We start from the raw sequence: 23,277 nt of genomic DNA on the forward strand, positions 1-23,277 counted from the left end.
ACAATGTTAGAAGAACTCTTGCTGACTACATCAATATAGCTGGACCTCAGCACTTTAACAGTATAGCTAGACCTAGAGTCAATGCAGCTAATATGGAGGTTAAACCAGCACTGATTCAACTGGTGAAAAGCAACCAATTTAATGGGTTATCTCATGAAAGCCCATATGAGCACCTCACTACCTTCAATGAGAGGTGCAACACAGTAAAGATTAATGGGGTGCCAGACGAAGCTATCAAACTTAGCTTGTTTCCTTTCTCATTGGGAGGCAATGCTAAGCTTTGGTTGAATTCTTTCCCAGAAGAAAGTTTCACAGAGTGGGAAGAAGTGGTCACAAAATTTTTAAACAAGTACTTCCCACAATCTAAGGTGACAAAAGGCAAGCAAGAGATTTCTTCATTTAAACAGGGCATGGAAGAATCACTAGGGCATGCATGGGACAGGTATAAAAGCTTGCTAAGAAAAACACCCACGCATGGCTTTGAAGATCAGGAAGTAGACTTAACTTTCCTTGGAGGGCTTGGTTCACAAACCAAGATGATGCTGGACGCCTCAACAGGAGGCAATATTAAATGGAAAACTCCAGAGGAAGCAACAGAGATTATAGAAAACATGGCTACTAGTGATAATGAGCTACACAGTGAGAGAGGAGCTCCTATGCAACAAAAAAGAGTTCTCCAATTACAGACACATGATGCCCTGCTAGCTCAAAACAAAATTCTCACTCAACAGCTGGAGACTCTGACTAAAACTCTTGCACAATTACCCAAAGAGTTGAAAACTACTGCACAGGTACAAACCCAGTTGTGCGAATTGTGTGGAGGCGACCATATCAATGGTCAATGTGCCTTTCCAGTTGAAGCCGTAGAGGATGTAAACTACATGACCAATCAGTACCGTCAAGGAAGCTACAATCAGGGGTGGAAACCACACCCAAGTATTGGTCAAGGGCAAACTGGGCAAGGTGGTCAATATAATAAGCAGCAGCAGCAACCCACCTTATGGGAACAATTATCTATGCTTAATGAAAGGTCCATGAGGATGGAGGAAACTCTCAACAATTTCATACAGAAGACTGAGTCTACACAGAAGAGCACTGAAGCTGCTATCAAAAATTTGGAGACTCAGATGGGGCAGATCACCAAACAGGTGGAAGAAAGGCCAAATAGAAATTTTGGGGCTAATACTGAGGTTAACCCTAGAGAAGAGTGCAAGGTGGTAGAGAGTGTTGATGATGAGAAAGTTGAGTTAGATACAGAAGAGAGAAGAGAAATAGAGAGCAATAACACTTTTCCTTTTCCAATCCATCAAGGGAAACAACTGGACTTCACAGAATTATTCAAAATGGTGGATAATGATGCACCTTGGAAACAGATTCTGCAACAGATTACGGTTTACACTAAATCTAATGAAGAAATCTCTACAAAGAAGAGACGTAGAGATGATGAGGCAAAGGAGTGTATAACTGTTAAAAAAGAGCCATTCCCTCCTAAAGCAACAGACCCAGGCAGTTTTTCTATCCCTTGTACCATAGGGAAGAAAAGGGTGAAGAAAGCTCTCCTTCATTTAGGTTCAAGTGTTAACTTGATACCTTACTCTTTACTGGAGCAAATCGGCAATGTCAAAGTGAAACCTGTAAAGGTTAATCTAGTAATGGCCGATGGATCTTCAAAGGAGCCATGTGGGATTGCAGAGGACATTATAGTTTGTGTTGGCAAACTTCAGTTCTTGGCAGACTTTGTGGTGATGAAGATGGAGACAGAGAAGATACCTATCATACTTGGAAGACCGTTTATGAAAACGGCCAGAGCTATCATTGATGTAAATGAAGGTATAGTAGTGCTCCAGGACAGGGAGGAGAGAGTGGTTGTAGACGTCTTCAAGGATGAGACGCATGCACAGGAGAAAGAAGCTAGTTATAAAGCTGCATTTCAAGATGCACACATGACTAGCCATAAAGGTGAAAATCTCAAGGTTGCAGGTAACCATTGTTTGTTGTTTCAGGTACACAAGGAAGAAAATATTGGAAAAGGAGGAGAAATTCCTGGTGACTGGGAGAAAAGAAGACTCCAACTTGGCACACCTGTAAGAATCAAGAACAAGTTATGGGTTGTGAAGGGCTTTAAAGAGAAGGAGATGATAGAGATAGAGTCTCCACACACTACTACAAAATTGACTATAGATAGCGCTGAATAGATAGCGCTTTTTCTAATAAGCGCTATCTATTAATGTGCAGAACAATAGATAGCATTTATTTACACAAGCGCTATCTATAACTATGACAATAGATAGCGCGTATTTTAAAAAACGCTATCTATAATTATTTAATATTATTTTTTTAATTAATAAATTGAAATATATCCATAGATAGCGTTTGTTTGAAAAAGCGCTATCTATGATAATTGAATAGATAGCACGTTTTTAACTAAACGCGATGTATTGTGACCCAATAGATAGCATGTTTTAGAGTACGCGTTATCTATAACGATTAAAAGTTTTTCCTCTTCGCGCTACTAGGAGTCTCTTGCAATTTGACGTTCACTTTGAACATCACTGCTTACCGCTGCTCCAAGGTTTCATTCGCGCTCCTTCGTTTCATTTGCGTTCCTCCTCCGTTTCATTCATGCTGCTCCTCCGTTTCATCACTGGTTAGGGCTCTTCTCCTCTGTTTCATCAGCGTAGGGCTCCTTCTCCTCCGTTCATCAGTGCGTTAGGGCTCCTTCGGTAGTTCTCCTTCAATTTGCTCCCGTTTTCAACAGTGTGTGGCCTTTGCTCCTTCGTTTTAGGACTTCCGTTTTCAGGTATCACATTCCCTCTCCCTCCTCTTCTCGGCTTCGTTTCTCCTTTGCCTTATTTTCATGAAAACACGTTTTTATCAGGTGGTGATCGCGCCATTGGTGTAGAATCTGTGTTGGTGCACTGGGTTTAGGAACCCATTGTCACTCGCTTCTGGGTTAGGGCAAACACTAAGGGAGAACGACACTCCTCTGGTGAGTTTTTAAATTTTGCAATTGTGTTATAGTTATAGTTATTTTATTTTAGCACATAGGTGGCGTGAATATTTGGGTTTGGTGACTCTATTTTGCTTGAGTGAGACTAATTCTTTGTGTAAGTATGAACAAATTGGATTAGTGTGTGTGAGTGTTAGGAAGAGGAAAGGTCAATGTAACAGAGGGGAGAAGGGTAGTTGCAGAGAAAGGTTGAGAGAAAACGGAACAAATCATGTAAGTAAAACAAATAAGGTACCAAAAATTCAAAATAAACAATGAAATGGAATTGAAAGAAAATTTTCAAGCTTACATATAGCTGGAAAAAGCGAATTCCAGGTTCTGTTGAAGCCACCTCTTCAACACTTGAAGTGGCCCACGAGGACAAAGTCTGAAACAACAATATGTTACTCATCAAGAAAGAATATATAGAGCTCAATGGACATGCATTGATAAACAACGAATAATTTTATAAGCATACAATCTTTTGAAATTGATTAGGGTGTTTTTGAGTGAAATGTTTGGCATGAAGTACCAAAGGTATGATGTACAATGGAAAAAATAACAGATTCTCAGAAAATCCACCAATTGAATTGAATCATTCATATCAGAAAGGGATTTTTCTCACTAGTGATTGTAAATTTCTTTATGCAAAGCAATTTGTCCTGAATAGATGGTGATTAATCAAGTGAACAACTCCTGTGAATAAACATATAAGAAAAGTACCATGATTGTTCCAGCTGCAGAGGCAGCTCTTGCTGTGGCATATTCTCCTGCATAAGAAAAAAATCTATATCATCCAACATAAATCCAGCTCTAGTTAGTTCATTTACCTGTACTTGCAAAGGGTTTTAGAATTATTTTGAAGTGGATGAGCTTTCGGAGGTGAGTATTATTTTGAACCAAATCTCATCAACAAAGTGAGGTGGTTCTCAGCCACAAACGCCTTGTGTGTTTCACAGCTCTCTTTCTTTCTCCATTATCATTTCCATCTCTAAATTCGAAAAAGAAAAATAACCCAAAAATACTCAGAAAAACTGTTTATTTGATCCTATCTCATATACCTTTCAACTCATGGAAACAGAAGAATAATATTTTGTCACTTACTATTCTATCTCTCTGTTCTCCACAAACTTAAAAGGCTTAACATGAGCTCAAAGCCATGGTAGAGAGTCTTATTTCCTCCTTATTATATACTATTATTCTCTGAGGATGTGAATTATATTTGGAAAAGTAAAGGTGAGACTTTTCCAATATATGTATAATAAAACATAAAACGGTTGCTGAAAGGTATTTTGGAGTGAGTAAAGTCTATGTTACTTGGAGCAGTATCTGCTACAGAGACAAAAAAACCGTCTACCAGAGAATATGTACTAATGTGGATTAGTTATAACGTACACCATTTTCCCTCTATCACCTATACTAGTGAACATGCGAAACTCTTGAAGAATGCATTATGTTGAGGTTATTACTACATTTAACCTTCAATTATAGTACAATTGTTTTCCTTCATTTTTGTGCATCCAATCCAGGAGAAGGATTATCGTCTCAAGAAAATGACAAGGAGAATTTAGTGAGTGTTGTAGATCATGTTCAGTCAAAGGAATTTGAGCATAGATATAGGCAGAGATAGATATAGGCAGAATTTGAGCATAATAATTAGTTGAAGTGATGCAGGGAAATGTCAAGCATAACTCCACATAATTATTAGTTGTGTAGAGGTGATAGATGATTCAAGCTATATAACTCTGGTCATACATGTTTGCTAGTATGTTCTCTACTGGTTTCAATAGGAGAGGATTAGAGATAAATGATAAAATAGTTTTACCGGGCAATTAAAGTAGTGAGTTGTAGGAGGAACAAAGTCTTTAATCTGGCTGTGAACTTTTAATTGTGTGAAGCCAATGGTGTTGATTCTCGAAGTTGTCATGTGTTAGTAATAGAAAATGTTGTTCCTGAAATTAACAGTGTAAAAGTGTCACCATTTTGCTTCAAAATCAGTCATTGTACATCAACCGTAGCCTTCCACTGCTGTGCTCCTCTTCACGTTCCAGCCGTCCACTTCCACTGTCCATTGTCCAGCTCTCTGTATACTACACTACACTACTGCTACTGGAATCTAAATTACTCACACTTAACACTACACGGCCTTCTCCTTATATTCTTGGAAGTGCACACTTTCATTTGTTCCAGCCAGCTTCCCCATGTTTTTGGTCTCCCATTATCATCTTTTAATTCATTTCTTCCATCAATTGCTGCTCCTGGATGCCAAATAAAATAAGGTGGGGCCCTCCATTTCTCACACACTTATGCATGCTACTGCTTTGACCGAGAACACCATTTCTTGGATGCGTGGTGTTGTGTGCCACTGTGACAAAGCTTTCTCGCTTCCCCTGGATGTGTGGTGTTGTGTTCCAACACGTCCCAGCTCTTTGCAGACCGGACGCTGCTGCACCTTAGCTGGTCGTGAGCTCCTCTTTCTTTACATGGAGCAGGCCGTGGATGTGCTGGACCAGGCCGTGGAGTGTGCTTGTGTTGTGTGCAGCTGTGTGCTCCCTGTTGGCAGCGTGTAGCTTTTCTCCAACGTGTTCCTTTGCTCAAGGTGGCTTTTGCTGGACGTTGTGTCTCCTGCATGCTGCTGCCTGCACTCCTTTCATCTCCCACCATGCATCTTCAATTTATTTAATATTCATTGCCCATGGGCTGCCAAGCCATTGTAAAAGAAACCGTGAGTGGTGCCCACCTTTTTGTATTGTCTCCCACTTCTTAAAAGAAAGAAGATTCCCTTTTAATTGGATGGCTAGGCCGTGTGGTGTGATTTCTATTTAGTCCTCATTTCTATAATTACAGAACCTACAATATAATTACAGAACTTACAATATAAATTAGAGGAATGCAAGGAACTAAATCTTTTCAACACACCCTTTTCTACTGGTTAAAATTAAGTAACTATAGAAGTTGTGAAACTAGCATTTCTATAAGCTAAAACTTCATATAATTATTATTAATAAAATAATATTATTAAATTTACACTAAAATTCATTAAATATTTTAAAAGAAATAAATTTTATTAAATTATAATTATGAATCGATAATTATTTTGTAAATTAATAAAAGTATATATATATATATATATATAATATGGATAAATAAATAAATAACTATTTTTAAAGTTGTTTAAAAAGTTAATATAATAATTATTAAAATAAAATAATATTATTAAATTCATACTAAAGTTTATTATATATTTTAAAAGAACTAATATAGCTACTTTTTAATTAATCTTACTACTACTTCTAGGTAGACAAATACACCTTACCACACAATATTGACCTTACTGCTTCTATTTAATTAACCATCTTACTACACATTCCTTTTTGGCCTTCTAGGTAGACAAATACTATCATTTTATTTCTTTTCTTAAGTGACCTTGTTTTCTTTATTCGGGCTCTGATAGAGTATACACTCAACATCATTGTTATTCTTTTTGTAAATTGCAGTTGTGAACTTTTCTTACACATACGGTGTGTTTAAAGTTGAGGTAGGATGAATATTATTTTATAGTTTGTTATTGCAAATAGTGTTAACTTGTATATATTGCTAATACTATATTGACTAATTTTGATAGATTAATAAAATATGGACCGAAAATGGATGTTTGCTAGTCGATTATCAAAAGAATACGAGGATGGGGTGAAAGGGTTTCGTAGATTTGCAGTTGAGCATGCAAAAAACCCTAGTAGAATCATTTGTCCTTGCTTGCAGTGTTGTCATTTAAAGGTAGTGAATGCAGATGAGTTAGAAGAGCATTTAATATGCAATGGAATTGATAAAAGTTATACATGTTGGACCAAACATGGTGAAAATAGAAAAAGTCATATGAATAATGATTTTCATCATAATACAAGTTATACACCGAAAGAAACTGACACAACATATGAGTTAGATGATGTTGAGGAGATTGTAAATGTAATCGAAGAGGATATGCAAGATTCTCCTCAGATGTTTGATAGGTTGACAACGGATGCAAAGACACCATTGTATAATGGTTGTACTAGTTTCACAAGACTATCAGCAGTCTTGAAATTATTCAATTTGAAAGCACGAAATGGATGGTCTGATACTAGCTTTACTGAATTACTATCACTTATAAAAGATATGCTGCCACAAGATAATGTGCTTCCTAGTCGAATGTATGACGCTAGAAAAATATTAAGCTCTATTGGGATGAGCTATGAGAAGATTCATGCTTGTCCAAATGATTGCATTCTTTTTCGAAATGAATATGCCCCATTGGATAAATGTCCTAAATGTATGACATCACGGTATAAGAAAAATTTAGTGCCGAGCAAAGTGGTATGGTATTTTCCTATAATACCAAGATTTAGGCGCATGTATCGTAATGAACAAGATGCAAAGAACTTAAGATGGCATGCAGATGAAAGAATACGTGATGGAAAGCTTCGACACCCTGCAGATTCTCCTCAATGGGCAAAAGTTGACCATGATTACCCTAATTTTGGGAAAGAACCACGAAACCTACGTCTTGCTTTATCTACTGATGGAATAAATCCGCATGGTATGCAAAGCAACTCGCATAGCACGTGGCCTGTGGTTATGATTATATATAACCTACCTCCATGGCTATGCATGAAAAGGAAGTTCATGATGTTGTCCATGTTAATTCCAGGTCCAAAACAACCAGGGAATGACATAGACATATACTTGGCACCTCTTATTGAAGACTTGAAGGATATGTGGAATGAAGGTGTAGAGGTGTATGATGGGTATACAGAAGAAAGTTTCCTGCTAAGGGCAATGTTGTTTGGCACAATTAATGATTTTCCGGCATATGGTAATCTATCTGGATATAGTATCAAAGGGAAGTGTGCATGCCCTATATGTGAAGATAATACATATTGGGTGCGATTGGAACATGGTAAGAAAAATGTATTTCTCGGGCATCGCAGATTCTTACCTTCAAAGCACCGTTATCGAGGATGGAGAAAAGCATTTAATGGGACGACAGAAGAACGTAGAGCTCCAAAATTGTTGTATGGTGATAAAGTTTTTGAAAAAGTAAAGGATATAAACAACAAATTTGGTAAGCCTTTTGCAAGAGATCTAGTCACAAGTGGGTGGAAGAAAAAGTCTATATTTTTTGATTTGCCATATTGGAAGTCCTTGTACGTTAGACATTTCCTTGATGTGATGCATATCGAAAAAAATGTATTTGATAGTGTCATAGGTACGTTGTTGAACGTTCCTGGAAAGTCTAAGGATGGCATCAAAGCAAGGTTGGACTTAGTTCAAATGGGAATTCGAACAGAATTGGCACCAATAAAGAAAGGTAAACGTCAATATCTACCTCCAGCAGCTTATACTCTATCTAGAAAGGAAAAAATTGTGTTTTGTAAGTTTCTACAAGGAGTTAAAGTACCACAAGGGTATTCATCAAACATTAGGAACTTAGTATCTATGAAAGATCTAAAGCTAATAGGGTTAAAGTCTCATGACTGTCATGTTATGATGGAGCATTTATTACCGATAGGCATACGTTCCATTTTGCCTAAAAAGGTAAGATGGACCATAACTAAACTATGTTATTTCTTTAGAGCCATATGTAGCAAAGTGATTGACACTGGAAAATTGCAAGCACTAGAAAGAGAAATTATTGTAACTTTGTGTGAGCTTGAAATGTATTTTCCACCTTCTTTCTTTGACATAATGGTTCATGTCACCATTCACTTAGTTAAGGAGACACAATATTGTGGACCGGCTTATATGAGATGGATGTATCCAATGGAGCGGTATATGAAGATATTAAAGGGTTATGTGAAAAATAGAAGTCGACCAGAAGGATGTATAGTGGAACGATATATACTTGAAGAAGCTATTGAATTTTGTACTGATTACCTCTCTAATGTTGAATCAATAGGACTTCCAAATTTTCGACACTTAGCGAGAACCACAGGAGAAGGGATTTCTGGAAATACCATAGTGACCATAAGCAGGAAAGATTGGGAGCAAGCTCAATTGTATATCCTACACAATGACGATGAAGTTGAGCCATATGTTGAGAGACACAAAGACATGATTACAAAATTAAATCCAACTAGGACTGACCAGTGGATATGTAGAGAACACAATGCACTTTTATACAATGGCTAAAAAGTCACATTTTTTCAGAGTTAAATGTGAAATCCTCTTTAATTTCTGACAGATTGAGATGGTTAGCCAATGGTCCAAATTTTCAAGTCTTCTCTTACACTGGTTATATGGTTAATGGGTGCACATTTTACACTAAAGACCGAGATGATCAAAGTACTATGCAAAATAGTGGTGTAACTTTGGTGGCTGAATCTATGCACATCTCATGTGCTAAAGATAGAAGTCCTGTATATGCAAATATGTCGTATTTTGGGGTAATTAAACATATATGGGAGTTGGATTACACCACATTCCGGGTACCTATATTTGGTTGCAAGTGGGTTGATAATAATAATGGAGTTCGACAAGATGAAACAGGATTTATGCAAGTGAATTTTAATAAAGTGGGGTACAAAGATGAGCCATTTATTTTAGCATCACAAGCTCAACAAATATTTTATGTTACTGATCCGGTTGATGTCAATTGGTCAATTGTGTTGTTGACCAATAAAATAAACGATCCTTCCAATGATGATATAGAAGATGAATATACAAATATTGAAGATGATCCTTTGTATCAAATATCATATGATGACGATCCAATAACAGATGATATCTTGTATAGGAGAGAGGATCATAACGAAGGAATTTGGATAAATCCATCATTTTATGTCCACAAGAAACCTAAGTCCTTTAAACTTCATATCAAAGAAGAAAAGGTTGGATTTATAAATTTTTATTCTTATGTTTATCCCTTTTTACTGGTGTTATCCCTTTTTTATCTGAATCACTTTTATTACAGGTAAATGACAACTCCTACTGAAGATGATATTCCTTCTCCCAACCAAGCTAAAGGGAAGAAAGGTATAGTGATTATGAAGAAGATCGTTCAAGCTAGAAGTGAGGGAAAAAAATTAGAGGTAATGGACATCGTATATTTTTTGGTATATGAGATATGTTACTTTCCTAATTATTGTTCAATATGTACTTATTCATAATATTAGGTTTCATGGAATGCAAAAGGTCAACCCATTGAACCTGGTGGCACAAAGTTCATCAGTTATCTTGGATCCATTGTTCGAGCCAATGTGCCTATAACTTATGATGATTGGAAAGATTCAAGTTTGGATGCCTATAAAGAGATCATTTGGAATAATATACAAGTAATGTTTACTACTTATTTTAAATATTTGTGTTATGATCCAAACTGTTTTTTTCTAAGTATTTTTTTGGACAGCTAACTTTCAATGTAGATACATGTCGCAAGACATTTGTATTAAGGAAGGCAGGGTTGTTGCTTAGGAGTTTTAGGACTTCCTTGGCCCATAAATATCTAAAGGATGACAATGGAGATTATTTAGAGAATCCTCCTAATCAACCTCCTGAGAAGTATGCATCCATTATTAGTGAGGACATTTGGAGACAATTTATTGCAAAACGTATGGAAAAAACTTTCAAGGTAATGTATACTATCTATATATAATATATTTATTCCTTAATTCTTGAGCATATGATTTGTTTACTATCTTTCTTTTTAGGAAAAAAGCATACAAAATAAGAAAAGAGCATCAAGCTCCAAGTACCCTTATAGGGGCTCTCGTAAGGGGTATGCCCGCATAGAACAAGATATGGTAAGTTAGTTTATCATTTCATATATGGGGAGTATTTTGTTTGATTGATTAAATTGATTCAATGATGGTACACGGCGTAAACTTTTCTGTTTTCGAGTCAACTATATTTTCTGATTGAGAATATGATGAATTGGTTCTGTTAGTAACCTAAGTGGAAATGGGTGTAATAAGATTATGGAAAATTGTATGGATGATGGATATATGATTATATGGGTATGTAATTGACTAATATGCGTTATATGTTTAAGCCCCTTGCACATGTTTTAGAAGTTGACGCAGAAAATGGAAATATGGTTATGATGTTGTTTTTTTATAAATTGGTAATAATATTTTAGTGCATACAAGTTCTGGAAAAATGACGCATGGTGTGGAGAGTGGAATTTGGAAAATGGTGCATGCAGTGTCAATTTTTATGCTTAAAGTAATTATTGGTGTTTTATAAGTGTTTGAATGGTAGAAATATAATTGGGTGTATTAATTGGTTAAGTCTGCAGGGCATAAAGTTTATTATTGTATGTTGGCCATGATTGGTACACTAGGTTATAATATATTATATTTCATATATTATATATTATGCAGCATGCTAAAATCAATTTTTTATTCGTTTGGGATTTGAATATAAAATATTATAAAGTAATATATGTTAGAAAGTTGCTATACACTTTTATATTTAGAATACTGAGTATACTATATATGTGTTATGTTTGTTATGACTAGAACTTATTATTGGCTTTATTTAATATTGTAGAGGTCGTGTAACTATAGTGCAGAGTGGTTAATTATATTTATTGGGTTGGTGGTTGTGTTAGAATGTCAAAGCGTGATTAGGAGTAGGTCGGGGTTATGGTCTATTACACTTGGCAATAATTTGATTAATTGGAATTCAATTATGATGATATCCATGAGAAAGGTTGGAGATAATTGAATATGTATAAATTATAAGACTATGGTAGTCTTTTTATTGTGGAAACTTTATGTTCATTCTCTTTCCAATCTATACATGGAATGCTTTTAATGCTCTTGAAAAATGAATTAAATGAATATGGGATCAAATGTTGATTCTCTTGCAATTTTCTAACTAATTTGATCTTTTCTACAATAATTAGATAAAGGAATTGGGATCAAATGTTGATAACATTCCCCGTCAAGAATTGTGGAAGCATGGTCGTGTGAACAAAAGCGGGGCAATTGAAAATGAAGAAACTCAACAAGTTTGGGACAAATGTGTAAGTAATATGTTTTCATATTATATTTGTGTGTGGAATGACAATAAATGTGATATGTTTGGTTCTTGTTTAGGTTCAATTGTCACAAACTAATTCAGAAGAGATGAATAATGATCACTCTGACATTTTGAGTCAAGCTTTATGTCTCCCAGAGTATCCAGGTCGTGTTAGGGGAATGGGATTTGGAGTCAGTCATAGAGATTATTTCCCGTCTAAAAAGCGTCATACGCAGCATGAGCATGATAAATTAACTGCTCAATTGAAAGACATGTCGGAAAGAATTGCACGAATGGAAAATGAGATGCTTCGAAAAAATGACACACCAAATACTACTGAAGAAACTAATATTAATAGTGGCCAAGGGAGTTGCACGTTGTCATCAAATAGTTTTCCCGAGGTAACTAACTTATCTACATTACTTTCATATATATTTTAATTTTCTTACTTTAAACTTTCATAGGAATCACATTGAAGATTGTCTTATAATTATGTATTATAATGTAGGGGGTCTCAAGTTGTAAATTGTTTACATTATCACCATCACTTTGCTTGGTTGCCCATGGAAAATTGCATAATTTTAAAAGTGATACACTACATGGTAGACCTCTACCTAAGGGACATGTTAAAGTTAGTATAGATATTGCTTTGGAGCCAAATGTATCCTTGCCTATACCAATTGATGATGATGACATGATGACAATAGGACAAGCAATAGGTACATTTGTGGCATGGCCAATGAATTTCATACAGATTAGTGATGAGGTATGTTTATACAATTGTATTCATTCATATTTATGAACATATTTCACCTATTGCCTAACTTGTTTAATTGATGATGTTTTAGGATTCTACTCAACCTAAAAAGAAAAACATGAATAATACAAATGAATGTATCGCACCTAAAAAGAAATGTCAAGGGAAAATGCCCTTTCAACATACTCCTCGTAAACTGTTTCATCCCAATATTTCTGAATGGTGCAATTGTCTCTCTTCATACATGAAACTAAAGCCATCAGAGTCACTTCCTCCAATACAAATGGACAAAAACATATTTGGACTAGATAACCATAAAGAAATTGTTAATGCAGAAATTATTGGAGAAGTTACTAACTATGCATGGCTAGGTGCAACTACAATTTCTATATATATCGGGTAAAACATATACTACAGTTTATCATTAACTTCATTATTAGATTGACACCTTATCATATTGCTAATACATTCTTATATTTTTCTTTTATAAGGTACCTATATCAAAACTTTGTTAAGCCAAATGATAAGGCGTTCTTTTTTTTATCACCCCAAATCACAACACATGAGCTACCAATGAAAGACAGAATGCAAAAAATAGTTACTCTTTTTCTTGATAATGGGGTGATTGATAAGTTTGTTCTTGCACCTATTAATACCGGGTAATACTTTACTTTACAACTTTATCAACAATGTATTATTTTCAAAGTTAGATGTACGAATTCTAATTTTGTTGATTCATTTCAAATTGTAGCCAACATTGGGTTTTGCTAGGAATCAATCTTAAACTCGAGATAATTCATTATCTTGACCCAGTAGCGGTAGACATTAATATGAGGCAAGATTTGAAGAAATTGTTTGACATGTAAGAATATATGTGTTGTATACTTTTACTTGACATATTCGTATACTTTTAGTTGTATTGTTGTTACTTATACATGCTTTAATTTTATTTATTCACTAGGGTTATACAAACCTATCGAGCTCAAACAGGAAACATGGTTTCAAAATCTAAGTCAAACAATATCAAGTGGACAACAATTAAGGTACATTACTCTAGTATGTTTTGTGTAGTATAGTCTTGATTGTGATAATTAAATTGTTGAATGACCTCATGTGACCTTTTAATTCACATTATGGCTGCTTGTATTGTACTGGTTAGGTGAATAACTTGTATTCTTGAATTATTGAAGACTTATTTCCTTGTTGCATAGTAATGGTTAGTTAAATAACATGTATTATTGTGAAACTGGTTGGAGGAGTATATGGTTGTTATGAAAGCATAACCTTTTATTAATAGTTTAAACTTGTATATGGTATATAGTTATTTGTTATTTGCACTGAACATGTTTGGAGTATACTACAGTTTTGAATCCTTTTATGTTCAAATTATAAAAATGCTTTTTAATTTTGAAATTCTAGTGCCCAAGACAACCCAACGGCAATGATTGTGGGTATTACGTGTGCCAATATATGAAGGAAATTATTACATATTGTGAAGGAGGAACAATTCCAACTGATGTAAGTTATCTTTATCGTCATAATTAATTTGTAGTAATATTTAATTAACTAATTCTATATTATTTTCTCTTTCTTGCAGTATTTTTCTAGTTGCAGATGTCAATAATATCATGAAAGTCAAATCATTGAAGTTAGAGAAAATTGGTGTATACATGTAATTAGTACATGCTTATAGGTTATGTTAAGGTGATGTGTGATAGGATATATATGTTATGACATGTAATAGACGACTTAACGATTAACTTTTGAAATATTAGTGTACCAATAATTTGTATTCATATTAATGAACATTCTTTTTGAGACATTTGTCATATTTTTCTCACTATTTTATATTTTTTTTGTATATAATACTATAATAGAACTAATATTTTATATTTTATTCTAAAATTTATTATTTTTTTGAAAAAAAATTTGAACCAATAGATAGCGCTTCTTTAAAGAAGTGCTATCTATTCTCAGCAACAATAGATAGCGCTTCTTTAAAGAAGCACTATCTATTGGCAGCCACCAATAGATAGCGCTTCTTTAAAGAAGCACTATCTATTGGCAGCCACCAATAGATAGCGCTTCTTTAACCAAGCGCTATCTATTGGTGACTAATAATAGATAGCGCTTCTTTAAACAAGCGCTATCTATTGTTGCTGAGAATAGATAGCGCTTTTTCTAGAAGCGCTATCTATTAATAGATAGCGCACGCATAGATAGCGCTTAAAAAGCGCTATCTATGATAAAAATAAGCGCTATCTATGTACTTTTTTGTAGTAGTGACATTCTAAAAGGACCAAAACAGTTCACAGGAAACAGCTGAGTAGTTGGTGGGATGACAACATCAACTATAAAGCAGGAACTTGAGCTTACTGGGTCAAGCTAATGACATTAAAAGAGCGCTTCTGGGAGGCAACCCAGTGATTTTAGAACTTTTAAATTTTACTTTGGTTTGTAAATTTTTAATCTCTTGAACATTATATTGCTGAACATAGCATCTACTGAAGGATGCTAAGTGGTAACACCTACTGATGGGTGTTGGTAAGTTTTTAACACCTACTGATGGGTGTTGGTGAGATTTTAAACACCTACTGATGGGTGTTGGTGGATTTTGGGTCAGGCTCGTGACGTTAAACAAGCGCTACCTGGGAGGCAACCCAGTTGATTGATTGTTTTTGTTTGATTTATTTTAGTTAGGGTTTGCATAAGTATTTTAAGCATTGAATTGCAGGGAACCAGTGAGGGGCATGTCTAGGAGGCACGTAGGTTAAGAAAAGAAGAAGGGCACTTCACGAAAGTGCCGTTGAGCGGTACTCTCGCAAAATGGGCTTTATTTCCCCTTAGCGGGACCCAAGCCCATTAGGGTATTTTTAAACCCTAAGCTGTGCATTTGCTCATACTTTCAGACCCTTCTCTGCACAAACACTCCCACATACCTTCTCCAAGGTTTTCCACATCTTTTCACTCTTCCCTCTTAAGAAAATTTCTCTTCCACTCACGTTTTCACTAGTGTGCCATCAAAGTTTGGGGTTGGAAGAGAGTATTAGATTGGAAGCATTCTAATTGCATCTAATATCTCCACCCAAGTAAGTAAAATGCATTTTGTTCATTCTAGGGTTCTTGATGTTGAATGTGATTGTCAAAGCATGAATATTTAGGGGTTTTGATTTCTATGCATGATTTGATGATATAATTGATGTTTGAACCGATTAAACTGCATGATTATGAACTGGAAAACTGAAAATTGCATTTGGGTGGAGTTAGGACAACTTTAAAGGAAGATTTTCAAAATTCTGCAGAGTTACCGCTGAGGGGTAAACTGCCGCTGAGCGGCACTCTGCCAGAATTGGTTTTTCTTGAATTTTTTCGTTCTGGATTGTGGCACTGGTGGCGCTGAGGGGAAATTCTGGCCCTCAGCGGTGGTTTAGCTTCGAAAGGAGTTATGTTCTGTGCTTACTAATGATTAACATCATGTTCTGTGGTTTTGTATTTGTGTTTGAATGCAGGAATGGCATCCTCTTCAGGAAAGAGATTGAAAACCATGGCAACCAAGAGGAAGGAAAAGGAACCAGAGCAACCCCACTCTAGTAGGTTCCTCTCTAGGAAACATGAGAAGCACTTTAGGGTGGTTCAGGATAGGAGACTTCTGATGGAGAGAAAGGTTGGAATGATACCTAACTTTGCTCCTCAATTTGGAGAGCAAGTGTTAGGGAATGATTGGGGAAAGCTAGCCACCTATCCTGCACCTGCCAACATAGCTGTGGTAAAGAAATTCTACACCAATGCAAAGAAGATTGGTGATTATCCAGTTGAGAATTATTTGGGCTATGTCAGAGGCCATGCTATCAGGTATGATCCTGATTCTATCAATAACTTCCTGGACACTGTGTGGGCTGGTGAGCAGTGCCAGTTTGCTCTTTGCATGGAGGAAGGTGCTGATTATGAGAATGTGGAGAGAGTATTATGTATACCAGGAGGACACTTCCAAAGGAATAGATCTGGCTTAGTGGTTAACATTAGGAGGACGGATTTGACTCCTCTTGCAAAGTATTGGATGGCATTTTCTCATGCCAACATTCATCCATGTTCACATGTGTCAGATATTACTCTCAGTAGAGCACTATTCATCTACTGTGCTATCAGAAGCTTAAATGTTAACATTCTGCAGGTAATAGCTGATGAGATTAGTGTGTGCGCCAATACCTCAAACAACAAAGCACCACTAGGACATCCCTCCTTGATTACTCACCTTTGCAAGCTAGCTGGGGTGGATACTTCTGTTCCACCATTTGAAAGGCCAAGAAAAGCCATTGATGAGGCTTATTACAGACAGTATTGTGGAGGTGAGGAGGCAGCTCAGCCAGTTCCACCACGCCGTGCTCGTAGAGAGAGAGGGCCAGCACAGAGCCAGACATCTGTTGAGACACATGAAGCAGAACCATTCCAGATGAGGGACATGTATATGTCTCTTATAGGTGCTCAGTTGCAGTCCATTCACAGAGGGCAGGTGGCTACTGCTGAGATGATTGTGGGGATGTATGATACACCTCCAGCCCACAGGTGGACTATGGATGAATTCCGTAATGTGGTAGCTTGGCCAGAGGAGCCAGTGCATGGAGAAGGAGCTGGAGCAGCTGAAGCTTCAGCTAGAGAGATGGAAGAAGATGATGCTGATGATGATGATGCATTTGAAGATGATGAAGATGAGGAGGAAGAGGAAGATACAGAGGATAGCTCAGACTGATGAGGAGCTGAGATAACATTTACTGATGAATGCTATCTTATGCTTATGCTTTTGTTGGTTTAAGTTTTCTGAACTTATTTGTTTTTGTTTTTAGATTAGGGTTTGATGTACTCTATTGGACACCTGGTTTGTGTGATGGTTTGCTATTAACTGTGATTGTTTGATAAGTAATGCTTGATGATGCTTATTGATTGATTGATGTTGAGATAGATGTGCACATAAAATGCTTATACAGGTGATTCACAAGCTTTGTGAACAAATGCAGCATGATGGGAGGGTCGCACCTCCCACAAAAGTTGTGCATAAAAGAATGCAGTATAGACTAGGAAGTGACTCCTAGGTCGTCTCTCAAGGACCAATTTTGGTTCAAGTCTCAGGTCAAACACGCAGTGGGGGGGGGTTTTGAAAATGTTTTTGTGAATGCGAATGACTAAATTAAAACTGGAAATTAAATACAACCAAACATAATTGAAAACACTGAAATAAATGACAAAGCGTGAAGACCGAACGGTCTTACAGATGACCGAATGGTTCTACATTGAGATCGAACGGTTTCTAAAACAAGTTGGGAACTTGGAAATGCAAGAAGATAAAGAAGCCGAACAAAACAGACAACATGAAAATAGTAAATTGAATGGTCCTAAAGCAAGATATGTTAACTAATTAAAATGCAACAATAATAATAAAAAGAAGTTTGGCTAATAACGAAATACATATTGCAACTTGGAATTAAATTTCAAGAAAAATTCATAAAGTGCTTGAACCAATTAAAATCACGGCTAAAAAAAAAATACGTTAAAGACTCTTAAACTTCAACTTGAGCTAAGAAATAAACTACTGAATTTACGTTGAAAACCGTGAATGTTGAATCCATAAGTAAGCTGCTTCCGTGTGCACATGATTGCCTCCTTCTCCAAGACCAAGTGATCCGAGTGTGCCTTTCTCCAGCCAATGCATCAACCTTTTTCCAATCAATTATCACCATCACCATGTGTGCATTTCTCTAGATTACGTGTACACCTATTCCTATTTCCAAGCTGGATGTACACGTTGCAGCAATTCCTTTCAAGCACCATTGCAGCAAAAATTGAAATGCTTTTCTCCAATTGAAAATGTAACAACTCTTCCTTCCTCTCGGTGGCTCTCTCACGCATCACCGCTTGAATCAAATCACCAAATAATGAAGCACCATTTCACTTCTACTGCACCGCTGCATACGCTTCCTTCTCCATCCAGCTGCCCATTCCTTTTTTTCTTCCAATTCTTACAGCAGCCGTGGCACTTCAAACACCTAACACATAACCACTTCTTCATGAATCAAAGCAAACCAGCTATATGAAAGTGCTCCTACTCTCTAAATAAAAATAAAACTAAGAGCCGCTGGAACAGAAAAACGTGCACAACAAAAATGCTCTGCTCCATTCTCCGTGTCCATCTTTTCTTCAAAATAACATGTGCCTCTTGCTGGACATCACAGCACGCACCGTTGCAGCTGCTCCAAATTGAAAGCTCCTCTTTTTTTTAATACAAAAAAAAAACGAAATGTGCTGCAGTGCTGAATCAATAAAGCAGCGTTTCTTTTTAAATGAACGAGAACCCAATGTTAAAATGAGAGAATGAATAGCACTGAATCAGCTTTCACACACGATCAATCACCATTTTCATACTCAAGAAAAATAAAAAATGTGTTCTTCCTTCATTCTCCCCCCTGAAAACCGAGAGCCCACCATAAAGAAGTAACCCGTGCCCCCCCCCAAAAAAAACAAAAGCGGCGGCTCCTTTTCTGAGGGCCGTGTGTCCCTTTTTAGGGTAGGGTCCACACATACAAAAACCCTAGGTCCAAGTCACTATCTTCTAATTTTTGGGTCTACTCTAGTTTACCAAAAATTGACCCAAAATATAAGAGTTGATACAAAAATTCTAAACTACTGAATTACAATTTAATTAATTCTAAAATGTCTGTGTGGAGAGTCTTGAATTTATTTGGCATTCTTCCTGATGTCCCAAAATGTATTTCCGAAATTTTCCTGCACTTCAAAAATGCACTTAATCAGCTCAGAAAACCCAAATTAGCACAATTACAATTTTCCGACCAAATTAAGCAGAATTCGGAAAACGGGGAAATAACAAACAATTAAACACAATTCCCTGGTTTATTTAAGTGCAATAAACTAAATATAATTCAAGAAATAACGACTCATCACAGCATATCATGATTGTGATTGTGAAATTAAGCAGGATGTGTATGTCAAATGTGAATGAGCTTATATGTGAGGTTTTGAGCTCCAGAGTTGTTATTGTTGAATGCTATTACTTTGGAAACATGAATGATTTTGCCCAGGTTTTCTATGATTGAATCAATTGCTTGTTTTGCATCATGTGATCAAGGCCGTTTGTTGGAACCCTTTTTATTGGCCAAATTCATAAAGTTAGCCTACTAAAAGAGAACACTTTGTGTTCTATCCTTTGAACCCTTAGCCTTGAACATACACTGAAAACCCTTATTGAAAAGCTTTACCTTGAGTTAAGTAGAAGATCTTGTGTGGTATTGTTAAATGTTCAAGTTTGGGGTTGTTGGGAAAATATCAAAAAGTAAAAGCATTGAGCTAAGAATATGCAAAGAAAAAGAAAAAGAATAGAAAAGAAAACGAAGCAAAGCTCAATGCAAATGCAAAGGCAAGTTGGGAATGAATAAGAAAAATTGGGTTGTTATGATTCTCTTAACTCAAGGATTTTGTGATCCAGAAAAACCAATTTTCTTGTTAGCCCAGCCACATTATAAGCCATTGAAAAGTCCTTGTGATGATGCATGCTTGTGAATGTTTTTGATTGTGGTAAAATGAAAGGCAAAGTTGATTCATGTGACATTGTGATAGTAGAGTGAATGAGTGATTACCTCTTATAGACTTGAGTGTGAGTGAAACACTTTACCTAGTGAGGAAATATTCCATGAGCACATGAACATCCATGCTTAATTGATTGATCATTCATGAAAAATAGCATTTGTTGGATATTAACTGACTTTGTGAAACACTAAAGCATGTGCACATCTTGATTGAACTCTTGGTCATAAGATTGAATGAAGTTTCTACTTATCTTGAAAACGAGGATTTTTGAATGAGTGAACTATCATATGAATTGGTTGAAGATTGAGTTACATCTTGTTTGCTTGAGGACAAGCAAAGTTCTAAGTTTGGGGTTGTGATAACAGTTGAAAAACTGTTATTTTCATGCTTAAAATTGATACTAAAAGCAACCTTTATACTTAGAAACTAGCTTGAAATCATGTTTTTATTCATATTTTCATAAATAAGAGAGCTAGACAGGTTTATGCTTGATTTCAGTGTTTTTGTGCAGGTTTTAAGGTGAATTTAGTGAAAGAAGTGAAGAAGGAGAGAGATGGAATCAGAAAAGACATCAAAAAGTGCAAAAGGAGAAGCCGAAGTCACCGCTCAGCGGCAGTTTACCGCTGAGCGGCACTCAGGAAGTCACAGGAGGTCCGCTAAGGGGCAAAATGGCCGCTGAGGGGAAGAAACGAGACGCGCACTTACCGCTGAGCGGCACACTTATGGGCTTGGGCCTTGATTTTCTGTAATTTTAGAATAGTATATAAGCTTTAGGACGTCCTAGGGTTTGTATCTTTGGCAGAAACGAAGCAAACACTCTCTCTTCCATCCCTTTGAAGGAGGATCTTGGATGCTCAGGCTACCTCTTCACCTTTCTAGGGTTTTATCCTTCACTCTTTCATTATTGTTCATCTAAGTTCACCATGAATATGGTGAACTAAACCTTGTATGTTTGTTGGGGAATCAATGTAATCTTTTGAAGCTCTCATATATGGAATTTATGCTTGCATCTTAATCTAAGATTTATGCTTTCTTTCATCATTAGTTAGGGTTTTTCCTCTTTGCTTAATGCTTTCTTTGTTTAACTCATTCAATGCATGATTATTGATTTTGTCGATACGGGAACGTACGGGGAAGTCTAGATCCGGGGAATCTCTCCCAATATTATATTGGTTGTCGTTAAGCTCCTGTGCTGAGAGAACTAATTACTAGGAATGCTAGGAATCGTATGATCTCGTAATTAGGGATAGACCTTCTTGACAAGGTAATTTAGAGAGTGGCATTAACAATGATGATTTGAATGTTGAATTCCTAAAATATATGAGAGTGGATGAGATGAAATTGACCCCCAACAACATATTCATACATATATTTCATTGAAAGTATTTGTCTTTTGCTTTTGCCATTGATCAAAACCTCATGCATACATGTTTATTTTCGTCTTTTGCATAATACAATCCAATTATTTCGTTCTTAAGTCTTAGCTAATCAACAAACCACACAACTAAACTAGGCCGTGAGTCCTTTGGGAGAACGATACTTGGTCTTACCAAGTTTATTACTTGAACGATTCGGTCATACTTGCCGATTGTAAAACAAGTTTGTGACATCATGTTTTGGTGATCATAAATTTGTCCATCAGGTGTCTTTTCTGATTTCATCTCTCTCCTTCTTCACTTCTTTCACCAAATTCACCTTAAAACCTGCACAAAAACACTGAAATAAAGCATAAACCTGTCCAACTCTCTTATTTCTGAAAATATGGATAAAAGCATGATTTCAAGCTAGTTTCTAAGTATAAAGGTTGCTTTTTGTGTCAATTTTAAGCATGAAAGTAACAGTTTTTCAATTGTTATCAATACACAAGAAAACAAAACCCTAGAAGAATTGGTTAGCACAAAAAGATATAAAAGAAGATATAAGATTCAGAGATACGAATAAATAAAAACAGAAAATAAAATAAAATAAAAAGCAAAAAATAAAAACAGAAAATAAAAACCGAAATGTAAAATTCAAGTCAAAGATAATCAATAATCACACAAATTAACTAGTTAAACCACGAGTCCCCGGCAACGGCGCCAACAACTTGATGAGAAATTTATGAACACCGAAAAACGGCGCCACAAACTTGTTTAACAATCGGCAAGTGTGACCGAATCGTTTCAAGTAATAAAACTCGGTAACACCAAGTATCGTTCTCCCAAAGGACTCGCGGCCTAGTTTAGTTATGTGATTTGTTGATTATTTAAGACTTAAGAACAAATTGATTGTAGTTTTATATGCAAAAGACAGTAAATAAACATGTATGCATGAATTTGATCAATGGAAAAGACATAATACAAACAATTTAATGAATTATATGGATGAGTATGTTGTTGGGAGTTATCAATTTCATCTTATCCACTCTCATATACTTTAGGAATTCAACATTCTTTTCATCAATAGTTAATGCCACTTTCTACATCACCTTGCAAGAAGGCCTATCCTTAATTATGAGTTCATACAATTCCTAGCATTCCTAGTAATTAGTTCTGAAGTGCAGGAGCTTAAAGGCAACCAATATGCTATTGGGAGAATTTTCCCGGATCTAGATTTCCCCGTACGTTCCTATATCGACAAAATCAATAATCATGGCAATGAATGAGTTAAACAAAGCAAGCAATAAGCAAAGAGGAAAAACCCTAACTAATGATGAAAGAAAGCATAAGTCTTAAAAGTAAGATGTTAAAACAAATTCCATATATGAGAGTTTCACAAGACTACATTGATTCCCCAACAACAATACAAGGTTTAGTTCACCATATTCATGGTGAAACTAGATCAATAATAATGGAAGAATGAAAGATAAAACCCTAGAAAGGTGAAGAGGTAGCCTAAGCATCCAAGATCTTCCTTCAAAGGGGTGGAAAAGAGAGTATTTGCTTCGTCTCTGCCAAAG

The 23,277-nt window shown here is 36.0% G+C and overlaps 1 pseudogene; it reads left to right on the forward strand.

Moving 5' to 3' along the window:
• The first annotated feature begins 6,806 nt into the window (after positions 1-6,806).
• On the forward strand, positions 6,807-13,530 carry LOC148193157 (uncharacterized; annotated as a pseudogene).
• The last annotated feature ends 9,747 nt before the right edge of the window (positions 13,531-23,277 follow it).

Source organism: Vigna umbellata, chromosome 9, assembly GCF_029865625.1.
Source record: "Vigna umbellata cultivar VRB3 chromosome 9, Vumbellata_1.0, whole genome shotgun sequence".
Lineage (NCBI taxonomy): Eukaryota > Viridiplantae > Streptophyta > Magnoliopsida > Fabales > Fabaceae > Vigna > Vigna umbellata.